Source organism: Brienomyrus brachyistius, chromosome 8 (assembly GCF_023856365.1).
Source record: "Brienomyrus brachyistius isolate T26 chromosome 8, BBRACH_0.4, whole genome shotgun sequence".
Lineage (NCBI taxonomy): Eukaryota > Metazoa > Chordata > Actinopteri > Osteoglossiformes > Mormyridae > Brienomyrus > Brienomyrus brachyistius.
The window spans coordinates 24,869,469-24,882,795 of record NC_064540.1 but is presented as its reverse complement, the minus strand read 5'-3'; the positions used below and the strand labels follow the sequence as shown (position 1 = coordinate 24,882,795).

Below are 13,327 nucleotides of genomic sequence, written 5' to 3'. Positions count from 1 at the left end.
CTGATAATTCTATTAGCAGTAACTCCCATGGTCCGATAACAGTGACAAGTGACCCACAGGCAACTTAATCGACCCATGAACTCTCAAATTAGCTTCTGGACATTTATACAGAAGTGTAGATCTACATGTCTTTAATCACTAAACATCAACAACTTTTCGGCAGTTTTGTATCACTATGAAAACGTGGCTGCTTGTTATACAATTAGATCTAGGTGAAGATTTTAATCTCTAGTATGAAGCTAGAAAAGGACAAATTAATTATAAAAATCTGAAACATTTGTATACCATCATTTACAACTTCTAATTGCATAGAAAAAGAACATTTCATCTTATGTTGTCTTTTACGTAGGTTTGTGATTATACCTTTTGTGACTGCGCCACCTGGAGGGCAAAATTTACCACTTCTAGTACCTCCAGAACGTTTACTTCAAGTAATAGAAATCGTATAGGTCACGTGATAGTAGTTACATTTAAGGAAATTACTGTATAGAATTACAAATGTATTCAAAACTACAAGTTGTATTCAATGAAAATTTTGACTGATAGCATAAATATTTCAATGATTATACGTGTGCATATACGTGTGCGTGGAGTTTGCATGTTCTCCCCATGTCGTCGTGGGGTTTCCTCTGGGTACGCCGGTTTCCCCCCACAGTCCAAAAACATGCTGAGGCTAATTGGACTTGCCAAATTGCCCATAGGTGTCTATATGTGAGTGAATGGTGTGTGTGTGTGCCCTGCGATGGGCTGGCCCCCCATCCTGGGTTGTTCCCCGCCTTGTCCCCATTGATTCTGGGATAGGCTCCGGACCCCCCGCAACCGAATAGGATAAGCGGTTTGGAAAAAGGATGGATATATATATATATATATAATTATTATTATTATGAACCTAATAGCATACAGGACTGGAGGCAAACCCACAGTACTTACTCCATAAGTGCAGGTCCAATTAAATGGCCCCACCTCATCACTTGCTGCCATCCCATAATGACCCATCACTACTGCATTAACAGCTTTTAGAAGCTGGCACTGCTCCCACATACTGTAATACTCACTTCAGTGCTATCGAAAAGTGGGGGAGTTGGAGGGTGGTTTAAGACAATTCCATGAGTCACAGGGGCCCTAAAATAATTTGGGTCACAACTGGGTTGTGCCCGATGCGATACGCTTTTATGCGGCACCCCTGAGTCACCTTGTTCTAAAGTCAAATGAGCACTGAAAGGAGCTAGAAGCTTCAAATGAATGCAGACTCTTCAGCCTTCAGCACTGTCCCATCAGCCAACCGGAACCCGTACCTTATTTGTCCAATCAGCACTCTTGTATTATTGCACATTTGCCCTACATTGCTCTTTACGGTATTCACTGAATGGATGTTAGCTCGTTTCAATGCACACATCTATTAGCTTGTGGTTATGAGGTGATATGTACTGTTGTATTAAATGCTTCATCACTCTTTGACTTTACTCCACATTGTAACCAGCCACTCACAATGCCAACCAAAAAACGTATGTGTTTTTATATATATATATATATATATATATATATATATATATATATATATATATATATATATATTCACCGCCGATAAAAATAATTCGTACATACTATTTTACATGTATATTTTTCATTCCTGCCGTGTCTGTATACATGTTGGTAGTTGTCTATTAAGTACAGCTCCCCTCATGGGTTTGCCCACAGTAGAAAAGCAGGGGATGTGTGATCCTGTATTATCGATGTCCTCAATATCATATACAGACATACAGTATCTTACAGGAAGGTGAGAAAAGAAAAAGTGACCAGACCCTCATGACTGACAGATGTTATCACCTTATATATCGGGGGTTAATTCAAACAGCCACACCTCACTTAAGTGTCCAATGTGCATTTCAAACACACTCGTGTATTTTCCACAATTAAAACATTTTTTTTCTGTATGCAGTCTAAATGGGGGACGAGGAATATTTACTTAAGCATCCTCACGTATTTCAAATGGTGCATGTTTATTCCAATAAGCAGTGGGCTGATTTCTTTCCACATCCACATATGTAATGCAAAAAGAGCAGGGAGGGAGGGCACAAGAATGTAGTGTCGTACTATTATGTATTAATTACCTACAAACTAAGCATTAGTTAGTCAGTTGTCTCATGTTCATTCATTAATGAACTGTGACATCATTTCTTGAGAAATGTATATATTTGTTACTGTATCTGTTAACTCTGTAAATCTTTGTGGAGTACTCAAGGAACTACTGAAGGAACAAGTAACACTAGTTAAATACTGATCTCATATTTGTTCATCATTAATGAATCATGACGCAACTTTCATCCCAAATAGTTACTGTATTTGTTACTATGTCTGTTAATTCTGTAAACTTTGTGAACTACCAAGGAACTACTGAAGGAACAAGTAATGAATAACACAAGTGAAATACTTACCTCATGTTTGGTCCACCATTAATAAATCGTGACCCATCTTTTATATCAAGTACCTACTATATTTGTTCATGCTCTGCATTCTAGTAACTGAGTTACATTTGTGCTCCTTCAAGTCAAGTGTCACCAGAGCAAGACCTTAGCTGGTGACGATCTTCAATCGAAATATAAGTCCAGTGGCAGCAGAGGGCAGTGTGGTGCTCGATGACTTCTACATTTAGGTAATTATCCATTAAAACTTATATTAACCAACAATCTTCCTTGATATTTTCTGTAATATATCAAATATCAACACTAGAAATGTGAGAAAAGATAGAAAAAATATTAAAACTATATTAATCCCTACATGTAAAATAGCAATCTAATCTTGATTTAATTTTAAAAATAATCTTTTATGATTTTGTATTCTAATAAGAATAACTGTGTTTTGTTCAGTAATCCATAGGCCTCATATTGTCCATCCATCCATCCATCCATTTTCTGGTACTGCTTCTGTGATTCAAGGTCACGGGATCCGGAACATACATTTCTGCGTTTACATTAAAATCACATTTAATTCTTGTGAGATTTAAGTGCACTATATATTACTTTGGGCGAGAAGAATGATAAATTGCTATATCTTTCCCCACATGCTGTCAGTGTCCAGTGGCAGTTCCAGTTAAGGCCAAGACGCTGATACATCTGTCACTAACAGCAGAACTGTTAAAAGTTCATTTAGCAGAATTTTTATAAAGTATGTTAAGTTGTATATTATAATCTTAGGTTCAGCTAAATATACTTTAAAAACTGCTTCGATAATGCCTCCTGTGTATGTTTGACAAGTGTCTGACTACTGATCTTAACGAACAAGTGGAATTTAAGTGTAATTTTTGGGCTTGTCCACAAGAGGGCGAGATGCAAACGCGAATTAAAATCGATTTTGAGCATCTTTTATTTTTGGATTCTCATATAATATTCTGACGTTCAGTGTCTTTTACGGTGTTGCAGCACCATACAATTACTAACAACTTCTGAATAGCACAAAAAAACTCATTAAGAAACTCTTAAAAACAAAAATACCAAGTCATAGTGTGTAAGCAGTGAGGAGGAGAAACTTGCTTGCTTCTGCAAACCTTGCTATCAAACTGTGACCTTCCTATACGGAGTCTTTATACCAACTATGCTATGAGGCTGTTTCTATGATCTGTCAAACCTAAATTTACATTAGCATTACTGACTACAAATAATATTGTACTGAAAAAGTAGTTTGTCATATCAGGGAAAAAAAATATTGCAATAAAAGAAAAACTTACATTAACTGTTGTCGATTTTCTTCTCGGAACGGTTCAAATTTGCGTACATCAAAGACAAAAGTCAGGTTAGTGGCACACACCTGCAGTGCTGCTGTGTAGAATCACTCATAACTGATAGTGAATAAGTGGGCGGAACGGCGGCTCTGTGGTTAGCACTGAATATTGAGCATGATACCGAGCATGTTTAAAAACGCAGCATTCAGATTCAAGCCGTACTGATGTTTATTAATGAAAACAAGACAAACCTGACATGGCATGCACACAACACTTCACCACAATTCACACTGAGTCCTTCTTTACAGTCCTGCGCCATGTCTGTCGGTCCAGTGTAGCAGTAACTGCACGATGCATGCTAGGTGACGTCAGCTATCCTGAAGTTTGGTTAATTTATAGTGAGGGCAAACAATGCTTTAATGTGCACTACCCTTATATTTCAAAACATTACTAAGAGAAATTAAGCCAAAATTAAGGGACTGGGGAGACTTGGCAAAGCCACCCGGAATGGCTGCCCCAGGGCATTCATATATATTTACATATATCTCACATCACACGTGGTCCTCTGGAGCAGGGGTGAGTCAGACGTGCTGCCTTCGTGGACCCCTAAGAAAGGCAGCAGCTTGTATAGTTATCACCACTGGGGCAAAATCTCTGCCCTGCAACTATACAATCTGCTACCTCTACCCAGGGGTCCCCATGTCAATCGTCTGACCATTAGCCAGCCTCTGTGCCTCGTTGTCCTGTGAACATGACCGGTTTTCTGAGAACACAAGTGTGCTGAAGTAGATTATGGGTGCTCTGTGCAGAGGAAGGTGTGGGAGAGGGAGAGAGATAGCGAGAGAGAGAGAGAGAGAGAGAGGCGCGTCAAGGTCGTACCTTTGTGCTAATGCTGTAGTCAGAGCTGTGCTCCCAGCCGGAGAGAGTCACACCCAGCTACCCACAGCCAGACCTGGCCGCGAGGCTCTAATTCACTGCACTCCATTTGAAGTCAGACGCAATATGTGACTCGCCCTTGCCTCCTCTTTTTCTTGTTTTCTCCACATGACCTCTACTGAGTGCAGTAAAAACACCCAACCTTGTCGATGGGCTGCACCCAGAGGCCGGCCACTGCATGAAGGTCGCCCTCCGCCGTGCCGTCCCTGTTCTGGCTCCCGACTGGAATAAGCACGAGCAATTAGCACGATTCCTACGTTTCTCCACCGCGGGCTAAATCCTCATCTCTTTGGACTTTTCAAACCCAGTTACTCATTTCAGTAGCACTTCTGTAACTGGACTTACACTAATTTGCCCAACTGACCATCCCTCACATGCGCCTACAGCGGGCTTATCAACAAGCTGGTGTATTCAAGTTATTCACAAGGATGCACTGACTGGCTGTTGTCCACCGTCCTGCATGCAAATTTATATCTTTTCTCACGTTGCCCGTGCGTGTCTCTCTGAACAAGGATGTGAAGAAACTGGAACTAAAGATGGTTGACACTGTGTAATCAGCAGAACACTACTGGAGCAAAAAAGTACAGATGGGAGAGATGCTTCTCTGCTCCTCAGGGAAGGCAATAGATTGTATAGTTATCTTCCAAACAGGGCAAAATCACTACCCTACAACTATACAATCTACTACCTCACACTGCCTGAGCATTTGGGACAATATTTTAGTGAATTTGTGTGGAAAAAAAAGATCACATGCACTGAACTGAACAAATATTTACATAGATAAATACATACATACCGTACAGAGCATATATTAATTGTATATTTTTGCAGAACCCATTCACAGGCAGTAGGAGGCTCCAACGGATTCAGAAGAATTGCCGCCACTTTGAGAAAGACAGTAGGATGTATAGTTATCTCCCAGTGTGGGTATGACCCTAAAACTATACAACCTACTACCTCATCCCACAGTGCCACTGTTGTCTCCCCATGTGTGAGAAGCAGGGGGCTACTGGACAAAAACGAGGCTGATCCCAGGTAGGAGACATTTTCACATAATGAACCTTTACGTTAACCCACCGCATGGTCTGCAACGAACCCAGAGACAGACTTTCACAGTATCACTTCACACAAAGATAGATGTGTTACCTACTGCTCGTTTAAAAGATCATCACTGTGTCGAACTCTGGCTCCAAAACGCAGAGGCAGATGCCGGACCTGAGGATGGCACCGTGCCCCCAGTTCTGCCCCCAGCATGTTCGCCCCAGGTCAAACACCCCACGCGCTGGGCGTCTGGAGCATACGGTCACATCCCACCTTTCATTCCTCACCATCCTCCACCATTTTTATAGAATTCCTGCCATTGTTCTTATTTCAGAATCACAGCAAGTGCCTGCATCCTCTAGTCAGCTTTAAGCACCGAAACTTTAAAAAGCTACTTCATCTTGTACCCTGCAGCGATACTTGCCACAGTGACTTGGAACAATTCCGGATCCCTTCCTGGATTCCGATCCTGTGTAGAACACAAAAAAAAAATTCCACGTAATATATTACAAACATTAACTGGTAACAGAAATCCGTCCACCGATGCGTCTCCTAACCACTTACCCAGTACTGGGTCGCGAGAGTTGATAAAAATTACAAAAGATAAAAAATTACTTAATTTTAAAAAAATGAGTCGGTACAGCTGGCAGAAAACAGAGGCGGCTACGAAGTGCGGATTCATTCGGTGCTGGAAGCGCAGCCCCAAACGAACCGGGCCAGGGCGTGTTGAACAAAGCCCTAATGAAAAGCCGTTCCCTTCTCCTGCTGCATGTTAATTCACTCGCCGTGGACGCCTCATCTTTGGCGGCATTAATATTCAGCAGCGGTGATGACGCCTGGACGTCCGCTCGGAGCACGTCACGGGCGGCGCTCCGCCGGCGTGGAAAATAAAAAATGCACCGCCGGCTGTCGAGACGAACGGCAAGGAATGAATGATTTTCCTCAGGCCGCTCGTTTAAGGATTCGACAGGGGGCTTGGCAACCATCCCAGATCTGCTTCCACCAAGCCCTACCGTATCTGTCGTTAGACTCTAATCAGAAGCGTTTTTTTTCTGTCGATTCGGGGAAGCATTTTGGTATTCCGCAGCATAAGGCTGTCTTCGTGGACCCCTAAGCATCTGGTCTAAAATTCCCCTAAGCAGAGATATATAAAAACTGTACTGGAAATGGGCCTTTGAGGGTATTTGGCATGCTGCCTCCATTAGATTAGCTCAATAAAGGATTGCTTCTGGGGGCCTTGGCAGAGTGCAACAACAACAGCAGCCATTTCTTCCTTTTGGTCGATATCCCAACGTTGCGCTTGACTCACCAGCGAAACGCAACAATACCGTGAAATGGTTGCACTTGGAACCTGTCTACCGCATCGCTATCAGTCTGCCCCACCCAAAACCAACGACCCTTTCTCGGGGAAGGGAGAAATAAGCCAGGATCACGCTCAGCCTTTCGAAAAGAGCGTGAATGATTCCTTTTTGCAGTTCCGTGTGTTCTCGCACAATCAGGCTCACAGTTGAGGTGGTCTGAGATTACCACCATTTATCATCCCTCAACAACGTTTCCACCCACACCTGCATTTATCCCGCCTAATCAGTGACACAAGGCCACGTCTGGCCTCAGTCATAACAACCATCCAAAACAGCTCATTTTGATGTGATAATCATAAAGAAACATTCCATCTGGCTGATTTCATGACAATGCCTTGAAAACAACGACATAGCTAAGGCCCCTCTATGATATATTACTGATCAGTAATTCACTAATTGATCCCGGGCTGTGCTGTAACATAGACTGGCACAAATCAAAGTATCCCTAGCGTTGAGTCACAACAAGGCACAGCTGTCAATCATTAGCTTAACACTCTCATATGCAGAGCCTAAACAAAGCATTCACCTCTTGCAGTTCTCTTTTCTGCACCTTTTAGTGGCAAGGAAACTTTGAGAAATATTTAATTACTCCTGGCAAAATAACTTATGATCTGTCAATGTAAATGCCGGACGTGTCTGACTACCCAATTTCCTTTATTGTTGTTTTTTTTCCTAACACACTCTACTGCTGCCTCGTCTGTGTCCTGTTAGTTTGTGTACCGCAGCTCCTGGATGTTTCACACACTGAGGCAGGGTTTTCTAAGGTTTGCCGGTATTATGGGTCCTTCCATTCTGCGTTCTATTCCTGGCCTATGGAGAACATCCCCACAATTCCCATAATGCCGTGTGGCCTCCAGCATGCTGCACAGTAGGGATGGTTTTACTTAGGTGATGTGCCGTCTTCAGTTTACACTAGACCTGACGGCTTGTATAACAGGTTTGCATTGCACCAGAGAATTTTCTGCCACATCCCTCCAGTCTCCCACATTCTTATTTGAAAGGGGGATTTTCCGTGGTTTTATTTTTTCCAAATCACTCCCTTCTTGCCTTTCCTCTAGCGGACCAGACCTGTGAAATAGCAGATAGACTCCATGGACAGTTTCTCATTGCTACGCAACTCATTTAGAGCAACCATTAACGTCTCAGTAGTTCCTCTGCTGTTGCTGGATGAATGCTCAGTATGGCAGCAGGATTCTGGGTGGTGCCCGACAGATTCTGCTTCTCATTGATCAATCTGGCTCTACTCCATGGGATAATTAATGCCAGGGACATTGATCTTTTTATACACTTCCTGTAATCGCAGATCCAAGATTTGTTTTCTCTCTTCTTCCTCCTCCCCTGTACTTCATGTTATTTGCTTTCAAAGCATTTATGCCTCTAACTTGAGGCATTAATGGACTGACTCCCTTCATACCACTGATTGAATTCTTGAGAATTTTTTGCATCATAGTTAATTTAATGCCGTCATAACAGAATTGATGAATACTTACCCGATAACCTCATGATTTTTATTTGTCAGTTTGGGGGGGGGGAGATTGGAACAGGATATTTACAAAAAATAACTAATAATTACCCATAAAATTACACTTCACCAAGCCTCCCTGGGGAACAATATTCACTTTAACTATTTAACACTTGCTGGCTGCTTATTCTGATATTGTTTTTTTACTGTAGAACAATTCTCTTGCACCAGCTAATGCCAAAATTTAAAGGTGCAAGGTTAGATGGTGAACTTGGTGAGTGGGCTATTTATTTGCAAGTTTGTTTTTACTATCAAGTTTGAAAGTTATTGTTGTGTGATCTCTGGTAATCTGCCACAAATCCATGCTTGTTACTGACTTATGTTAACTTCTTACATGCTTCTAACAAAACATAACTTAAGAGAATAAAATCATTTAAGAATTATTTTATATTTAAGAAAAAAATCAGTGAATAAAGTTAGTCTAACATACAGTACAGAATTCTACACAGCTTTGATTAGAGAATATTAATAAATATTTTTTTTTTGGAAACTGGAAAAGTTTCAAAATGTGCAGTGAAAGCGTCACAGAAAAAAATCTAGAAAAATAAACTTTAAAATACAACTACAATTTCTTGTTTGCCCATCATGCATACACAAAAAAATAACAATAACCTACTCAAGAAGTCATAAGAGAAACAAATCCTTCCTTAGCGGGCACATAAATGAAATGTGCCTTTTTGCCTGCATCTGACAGTGTGTAATGTCAAGACCGACATGCCCCACGTATGTAAAGCGTAAGGAGGGAAATGCCTTTAAAGGCACACACACCACCATGCACACAGCCCAACCTTGAACTAACACGGCCTTAGGCAATGCTGCTGCGATAGGTTTTCTTTTTGGTTACAGCTTGATATCGCCTCCCACGGATCACATCTTACCAAGGCCGAGATGCAATAACAATGCTATATGGTCTCTGCTGTCAACATGATTTTTTTTCATCTCCACTCAAAAGGAGATCCGTCAATTCCAATTGTACAAAAAATGGCACAAAATTATAACAAGATACTTTCTCTTCCCTATTTTATCAAAAGCCAAGGAGATACACTTAGAATCGGAGATATATATGCACGCCGTGCACAGCTGGTCCTGAATGCCTACAGATTGCGGCACAGGCACAGAATCATTCGAACATCTGTTCTAATTCATGTAGATTATCCAGAAATTCTGGAAAGATATTCATTATTAGATTAAATTTGAAATTCCAAATACATGACTTACAATACAATAGTAATTAAATGTGTATTTACATTTATGGTGAATTCTTACTTGACAATATTGTGATATTGGACAAACCCTCAACACATAAATACATATTATTAGAAATTTGCAACAAAAATCCCTCTTAGTATTGATACATTTCAAATCAAGTCGAATTCATAAAGTAAATGTCCTTTAAGTGAATGTCCAGTAAAAACACCCTTAAATTATATATAAAATGCACTGAAATAAAGCAACATTTAGATAATTAAACGGGACACGGCACCGGAAAAAGTAAGAATGCAAAAAAATTGAGTAGCATTAATTTACTGACATCGTGTAATTAATTCATCAGTTGTGCATTCGTATTAAGTGGGTGATCAGTATGACTCAAATCATCGTTCCCACTTGTTTTTCTTCATTTAGTTTCGGTTGAGTGTAATATAGCACTGCATTTATAATAATGCTAATTTCTGAACTTTCAATGTATGCGTACACCGTATTTCCTGAAAATTAATTGTAAAAATTCTCTCCAAGGCCAAGGTCTCCCATTCAAACGAGCTTGATGGGGGAAGTGACGACAGCACGGCTGACTCACTTTAAATGCGCAAAGAGCGGAGCGGGGAAAGGCGCCGGTTAGCCAATCAGAGGGAAGCAGGGGAGGGGCTTCTCGCTGCTATACCAGCTAGGATTTTGGAGGTAACGCAAATATTGTTAAATGTGCATAAAAGGGGAAAGTTCACTTCACGTGTTCAGCAGAATAATTTAAAAAGGCGATTGACGTATCGGTGGCCAACTATTTGCTAGATCACATTCCCCGTGTATTAGATTTTTACACCTAGCCGCCTGCATTCCATTAGTGATTTCGTGAAGAACAGGCTGCCTGACTGGCTTGTATAAAAGCATGTGGTCGCCAGTAAAAAAAAAAAGGAAAAAAGCATGTAAGCGTTCAGAAGTGGTATTTCTAACATGGCTGGCTAATACGGACAATCAGCCATAAATCTGTGACGATGGCGGGCTTGCTTTCCCGTACCCATCCTTGTCTCTGCCAGCGGTGGCCAGCTAGATCCCGGGAATATCCATGCAAAGCAATCCAGAGCATGTGCAATGCTAACGTAAGCTAGCCACTTACTGGACGGAATATCTTCCGTATACAGTAAAGGGCTGAGAACCAGCATTGTATTTGCTTTACTTACTATTAATTGCTGTTAAATGCACATCAAATAAGTAACAAAGCATTACTTTTCTCATAACTTTTTTCAGAGATGTATTTGCTGTACCGAGCTAAATAGCTAGCCAGCTAACCCACGCGATGCACTTCTCCCCTTCCCGTTGTATTTTTCACATTAAGTAGGTAGCTACCTGCGTTTTCCGTTGTTGTATCCCGTTACAGATATCTGATTCACCCACCAGCCTGCTAAATGTGAATAATTATTGGCTAAGTTATCCGTAACGTGAAAACTTTTTTTGCCTTACTTTATCCATGTATTCCCCTTCTGTTCTAAAAAATGGCGGTTTTCAAATAAGCATGGCTGAGATTTAATCAGCGCAGCTTTCATCCATAGATAACAATTAGACGATTTTTAGTTACCAGTAAAAAGCGAAATGTATGAAGCAGACCCACTTATATTTTTTCAAAAATCATACATTAGCTACAAAGCCATCCAGGATTAATTATATCTTTTGAAATTTGACGATTTTCTTTAAATTCAATCTGTATCGTTCTAATAAACGCATCGCTAGCTACATTATAATTGCTCTGAAGTTACGTGAGGAAAAGGGCGTTTTTCCCCGCTGTAAATGTGAGGCTCCTTCGCTTACCTGCTGCCGCCGCCGCCGCCGCTGTCTGTCTGTACTGTAGTACAGTAATCGGGAGATTTAAGTACCCGGATGAAGTTATTCATTGTACATACTGCGCTCGTTCTCGCAGCTGTAGGGAAACATGTGCTCGCAGGCTGCCCTGCCCACCTCCCCATGTCAAACGGAGGGTCCCTGCGCGCTCTCGTCATTGCCATGACCACGATTTTATCAATCATGTTTATTCCATTTGGTTATATGAAAATCATAATTTTTCTGGTGTCGGTTACACGGACATTTCTGCTTGACGGTGTCGATTGTATTTGCTAATTGCTTTTTACTCCTATTTTGCACACCCTTCTGCTTAATAGATTTATAAAAATCCGCTGCTCATGTTTCGATATTTGTACATGCGTACCCGTGGCATTTATAAGGAGTATGATTAAGTGGAATTTACGGCGGACCTTCTACTGACTTTTTAAAATGGCCTATCAAAATGAATTATGTCTAGTGGAACACGTAAAGATTTGTGTAATTTGCTTTGCTTGGAAATGATGTATAGGTTGTACATAAAATATAACCGGACAAAGGTCACAGCAAATGACTATGTACTGTGCTGCGGGAGCTACGAATCTCCCATCTAAAACGGATTTCAGGAACAGTGTTATGCTAGGCCATCAAAACAATATCGTAGATGATATTTTAATAACATCTGACCTATTTTTACATGCAATTTTCACTGGACTCACTTTTCTTTTAAGTCTTTTTTCTTTTTACATGCTGTAGACATTTAGGTGTTTTGTCGCCTCCTACTGGAAGGTCCTGCTTATTCTATGGGATTGTAAATGGGAAGATTTTTATTCGGCCACAACCGCAGAAGGAGCAGATTGTTGACGGAAAGATGATGCGCAACCACATGAACACGACTGCAACGAGTCTTACCTGACGAAACGGTATTACGATTTTCTTCCACACAAGGGTACCACATTGAGTACCATGATCTTATGACATACCATATCGCCACCAATACGTTCCAATGTGAGACGTGACTCTGGAGCAGAATATGCTTTCTAAATAAAAATTCTCTTCTGCTGTGTTGAGAAATTTTAAATGGGCTATTGGCCTCTTTCTCTAAGTAATAGTACAAGCAGGTATCTTCTCTCTAGTAATTTTGACTGTAGCTTCCAATCTGTTCACCCATTCACATCTTTGTAGGATAACGATTTAATTTCCTTAAGAATAATGCATCAGACAGCAACTGGAATATGCATAGTTTGTGCATGTTAATTCTGTTATGTAAAGGTACCATTTAAAATTAATTATGGGTGTAAATCTGTAATACCTGAATGTGGTTTGTTGGAGCATCTTAAAACGTGGTGAGGAACAGTACTAATGATACCCAAGTTAACAATCCAAACTGCAAGTGTAATTTTTTAATGAATTGGAAGCTGCTCATGTGTTGTTGGCAGATTTAACACTTGTTTTGTACTAGAGATGTTATCTCTGTAGAAGCACAGGAGAGTACCATCCATATTCTGAAAGCACTTATCCTACTCAGGGTAGTAGGGGATCAGAGCCTATAACCTATGGGTGTAAGGCAGGGAACAACCCCGGATGGGACACCAACCCATTGCAGGGCCCACTCACACCCCATTCACCTACTCAGGCATTCCTGTGGGCAATATGGTAACTCCACCTCACCTCAGCGCGTATTTGGACTATGGAAGGAAATTGGAGTACCTGGAGGAAACCCCA

General features: G+C 40.9%; 1 long non-coding RNA gene across 1 annotated transcript; it reads right to left on the bottom strand.

The window, feature by feature from the left end:
- Window positions 1-3,928: 3,928 nt before the first annotated feature.
- On the bottom strand, window positions 3,929-11,628 carry LOC125747572 (uncharacterized). Its single transcript, XR_007399338.1, has 2 exons — window positions 11,597-11,628; window positions 3,929-6,164 (listed from the first exon to the last, which is right to left on the bottom strand). It is a non-coding gene; the product is annotated as an uncharacterized LOC125747572 (long non-coding RNA).
- Window positions 11,629-13,327: the final 1,699 nt, after the last annotated feature.